Here is a 5,601-nt window from a genome sequence, read left to right as displayed (position 1 = left end):
GGGAGGAAAAGAACAGTATACACAAGCTTCACCGTAAATCTTTATGCCAAATCGTTCTCTACTTGGAGCGAAGATGTGAAAAACACTAAAAAAATGATAAAGAAATAAATAGATAAAGAGAGAGATGCAATGTCATTTTTTTAAAAGTTGCTGAGAATAACATTTTTCGAGAATAAAAACACGAAGCAGCAAGTATTAGCAAATTGACCTGATATTACCTGCTAATTCTATATATTCGTAAGTACATGGGATACCTGATAAAAGGAAGAATAACTACAAAGGTAAGGTGATAGAACATAACGATAATAATTATAGTCGCAGAAACAATGGCGGGATGATAGACTAGAAGTTATAAATGCTCGCAGCCACGAAACATGAAAGAGATAATTGGTGATAGCGATGTATTAAAAGAAATGGTGATTGTTAGAATTGGTGTGATGTTACGCTCTTTCTCTCACTCTCACTCTTGCTCTTTCTCGCCTCTCGCCTTTGTGTGGTTTTCTTTCTCTTTTTTTCTGTTCTTTGTCTCGATATTGGTTATTGATTTCTTTTCTTTCTTTCGAGTTTTCTCTTCCCACTTCTCTGTCTCTGTCTGTTTGTCTCTGTCTCTCTCTCTCTCTCTCTCTCTCTCTCTGTCTCTCTCTCTCTCTCTCTCTCTCTCTGTCTCTCTCTCTCTCTCTCTCTCTCTCTCTCCTCTTCCTCCTATTTTCCCCTTTTCCTTGTTCCTTCCGCTATCATTCTTTTTCTCTCCCAAATACTTTCCTCACTCCTCCCCCCCTCTTCCCACATCCTGCCTAGCACCTTTTCTTTCCTCCTTTCCCCTTTCCCCTCCCCCATTTCCTTCCCTACCCTCTCCCCCTTCCTTGCTCTTTCTCCCCCTAACTTTCTTTACATCACTCTCTCCCTCCCCTTTCCCTCTCCCTCTCCCTATATTATTTTATTTCCTTCTTTCTTAGCTCTTCAACTTCTCCCTCCCTCTTCCCCTTTTCCTCCCCCTGTCCCTCCTTCCTTCCTCCATTCATCCTTTCCTCACTCCCTTCCTAACCTCCTTCCTTCCTCCATTCATCCTTTCCTCAGGCCCTTCCTACCCTCCTTCCCTGCTCCTATTCCTCCCTATCTCCCTTTCCCTCGCCCTCTCCATCTTTCCCACCCCTTTCCCTCTGCCACTCCATCTCTCTCTCCCTCCCTCCCTGCCCCTCCTTCCTTCCCTTCCTTCCTCCTCCCCTCCCTCCCTCCCTCCCTGCCCCTCCTTTCCCCTCCACCATTCCCTTTTCTCCCTCCCTCCCCCTTTCCCTCCTACCCTCTTCCATCCTTCCCTCCTGCCTCTCCTTCCTTCCTTCCTTCCTCCCTCCTCCTCCCCTCCCTCCCTCCCTCCCTCCCTCCCTGCCCCTCCCTTCCCTCCACCATTCCTTCCTCCCTCCCTCCCTGCCCCTCCTTCCCTCCTCCATTCCCCTTTCCCCTCCCTCCCCCTTTCCCTCTACCCTCTTCCATCCTTCTCCTTCCTGCCCCTCCTTCCTTTCCTTCCTTCCTCCCTCCCTCCCTCCCACTCCCTCCCTCCCTCCCTCCCTCCCTCCCTCCTGCCCCTCCTTTCCCCTCCACCATTCCCTTCCTCCCTCCCTCCCTGCCCCCTCCTTCCCTCCTCCATTCCCTTTCTCCCTCCCTCCCCCTTTCCCTCTACCCTCTTCCATCCTTCCCACCCCTCTCCCCTCCTTCCCTCCTCCTTCACTCCCTTCTTCCCTCTCTTTCCCTTCTTTGCATCTCTTCCCTCGTGTTCACATTGCACTCACGCCCGTACACACACACACACACACACACACACACACACACACACACACACACACACACACACACACACACACACACACACACACGTACAAACAACACACGGCATTACATCATGTCGAAAATTAAATTCTGGTTGTTGCAAACTGTTGTTACAAACTCAAACCAGCGAATCGATTCACGAGTCATTTGCCAGCGAATAAATAGCAATTTGGTGATCTGGCGTCTGTTGTGTTTTTTTTCGCTTCATTTCGTTTTATTTTTTCTATTATTTTCGATGTTTTAGGCTCTTTTTTGGTGTGGTTTTGGTGGATTTTGTTGTTGTTGTTGTTGTTTATGGTTATGTGTCTGTTGTTGTTTTAAAGGTTTGTTTCTCTCTCGCTTTCTCTCTTTCTTTTCTTTTTCTTTTTCTTTTTCTTTTTTGTTCTATTTTTTCTTTTTTTTCTCTTCCTCTTTCTATTTCTCTCTCTCTTCTTCTCTTCCTCTCTTCCCATCTTCCTCTCTCTCTCTCTCTCTCTCTCTCTCTCTCTCTCTCTCTCTCTCTCTCTCTCTCTCTCTCTCTCTCTCTCTCTCTCTCTCTTATACTCTCTCTCTCTCTCTTTCTCTCTCTCTCTCTTTCTCTCTCCCTCTCTCTCTCTCTCTAAAACAGACAGACAGACAGATGGATAGACAGAGACACGCAGGTAGACAGGCAGACAGATAGACACAGACAGGCAGATAAACACGTAAACAAACAAGGGCAGAGCTGGACTCTAAGAGCCTGTCTCCCCTCCCCCCTCCCTCTCCCCCTCGTTTCTTCTGTGTGACCCCTTCCTCTTCTCTCTCCTCTCCCTATCGCTTCTCTCTCCCCCCCCCCCCCATTTCTTCTTTTCTTTCTCCCTCCCACATGACTCTCTCCCCTGTTTTCCACCACCACCTCCTTCCCCATTGCATGACCCCCTTTCCTTGCATGACACCCCACTCCCTTTCCTATTCAAGGATTTTCCCTTTTCCTTCCTCTCCCCTTTTGATCCTCCACCCCACTTCAGCTTACACACGTTCCACATCTACTCCGCCTCCCCTCTGCTTTTCCCCCCTTTCCCCTTTCCATGGAAGAGGCCTCCCTAGCTTCCCCATGGCTGCCTCTCACCTCTTTCCCCATGTCCCTCTTCCTGTACCTCCATTCCCATTACCCTCCCTCTCCCCCACACCCTGCCCGCCCATCCCCATACCCCCTCCCCTCACCCCCATGCCCTTCCCCCCATCCTCATGTCCCCTCCCCCTCTCCCCCACACCTTTCCCCTATCACCTCATACCCCCTCCATCTCCCTCACACCCTACCTCCATCCCCGTGCCCACTCCATCTCCCCCACACCCTACCCGCACCCTCCTTACCCCCTCCCTACCCCACCATCCTCACACCACTCCTCCCTCTCCCATCCTCATACCCCCTCCCACCCCCATCCTTATACCCCCCTCCCTCTCCCTTCCTGTGCCTGCCCCCTCCCTATCCCATCCTCATACCACCCCACCCTCTCCCACCCCCACCCACCCCACCCTCTTCCACCCCCACCCACCCCACCCCACTTCGCTGCCTAGGGAGGCCTCGCCAGCACTCGATCCCGGAGACAGCGTCGCAGATAACACGCGATAACAGCCTATCAGGAAATAGATAGGACGCTTGACCGAAGGCTATTGTAAGGAGAAGATTTCAGTTGCTTGTGAGAGGGAGAAGAAAGAGGGAGAGGGAGAGAAAAAGGGAAGAGAAAGGAGAAGAGATTGAAAGATTGGAGGAAGGAGAAAGATTGAGAGAGAGAGGGGAAGGAGGAGAATAAGATATTGTGAAGAAGTTTCTGGTTCTTTTCTGTTCTTGGATTTTCACAAGAAGGGGGAAGAAAGAAGAGAAGTGGAGAAAGGAGAGAGAAAGAGAAGAGAGGAAGATGAAGTTGTTCGTTTTAGCTTTCCTTCTCGCCTTTGGGTCCGTGGCGAAGGTAAGTTGTATTTTCGTTTGTTTGTTTAAGTGTTTTTATCTTTATATCAGAGGTTGAGTTTGTGTTTATTTGTTTGTTTGTGTTTTTGTATGTGTGTGTATGTATGTATGTATATATGTTTGTGTTTCTGTGCATGTGTGTGTTTGTGTGTGTTTGTTCGTGTCTGTGTGTGTGTGTTTGTACGTGTATGTTTGTGTGTGTGTGTGTGTGTGTGTGTGTGTGCGCGCGTTTATGAATGTGTTCCAATTTGGGAAAGTTCGTATGTTTGGTGTTTAATGATTAATTTAAAATTATATTATCGTAAAATACAATTATTTGCAAGATATGACTGCAGTTTACTAATTACGGTATTGATGAAGAACGCACTACCTAAAATATGGGAAACGACACTTATTAATTATCTTTTGTTTTTAAGGTTATGAAACTCATTTTCCATTTATGTCCTTAATCAAAGGCAAAGTCAGAGAGAGAGAGAGAGAGTATATATATATATATATATATATATATATATATATATATATATATATATATATATGTGTGTGTGTGTGTGTGTGTGTGTGTGTGTGTGTGTGTGTGTGTGTGTGTGTGTGTGTGTGTGTGTGTGTGTGTGTGTGTGTGTGTGTGTGTGTGTGTGTGTGTGTGTGTGTGTGTGTGTGTGTGTGTGTGTGTGTGTGTGTGTGTGTGTGTATAGTATGTAAGTATATATATATATATATATATATATATATATATATATATATATATATATATACATATATATACATATATATATATATATATATATATACATATATATATATATATATATATATATATATATATATATATATATATATATATATATATATATACTTATATACCCGCCACCCTTCCTTCAACCCTCTAAACCCCCCCCCAGACCGACAGCGTGGCCGAAACCAGCATCGAGTCCCTGGTCTACAGCATGAAGGATAGTTTCCACGGGCCTCAGCGCGCCAAGCGGGACCTCTGGTGCGAGGCTACTCTACCATGACCAAACTCACCCAGAGCGACACACTCCAGCTGGAAGAACTCTATCCTCGTGAGCAAGTAAGGAGGGGGAGGGAGGGGAAGGGGGAGGGGGTGATGGGAAAGGGAAGGGTAAGGTGGGAGTGTTGGGGAAGGGGAAAGGGGGGAGGGAGTGGGGGTAGGAAGGCAGGAAGGAAGGGGTGAGGGGTGATGGGAAAGGGAAGGGTAAGGTGGGGAGTTGGGATAGGAAGGAGGGATGATGGGAAAGGGAATTAAGGTGAGGAGTTGGGGGAGGGAATAAGGGAAGAAGGAGTGGAGTGGGAAGGAAGGAAGGGGGAGAGGGGGTGATAGGAGAGGGAGGGTGAGGTGGGGGAAGTTCGGGGAGGGAAAATGGGAAGGGAGTGGGAGTGGGAAAGGAAGATGAGGGAGGGGGTGATGGGAAAGGAAGTGGTAGGGTGGGGGTGGGGGAGGGAAAAGAGGGAGTGGGGTAGGGGTGGAAGTCTGGGGGAGGGTAAAGGGGGTGGGAAGGTGGGGAGTTGGGGGAGGGGAAAAGGAGGGAGGCAGTAGAGTAGGAAGGAAGGGGGAGGGAGTGATGGGAGAGGGAGTAGTAAGTAATAGGGAGTTGGGGGAGGGAGGGATAGGAAGGAAGGGGGGAGATGGGAAAGGACAAGGTAGGTAGGGAGTTAAGGAGGAGGGAAATGGGGAGGGGGGTAGGAAGGAAGGAAAGGGGAAGGGAATGATGGGAGAGGGAGGGTAAAGTGGGAAGTTGGGGAAGGAAGGAGGGGAGGGGGTGATGTGAGAAAGAGAGGTAGGTGGGGAATTGGGGAAGGTAGTGGGGTAGGAAGGAGGGAGAGGGTGACGG

Source organism: Penaeus vannamei, chromosome 36, assembly GCF_042767895.1.
Source record: "Penaeus vannamei isolate JL-2024 chromosome 36, ASM4276789v1, whole genome shotgun sequence".
NCBI lineage: Eukaryota > Metazoa > Arthropoda > Malacostraca > Decapoda > Penaeidae > Penaeus > Penaeus vannamei.
The sequence above is the reverse complement of the archived record's forward strand: the minus strand, read 5'-3'. Positions refer to the sequence as shown.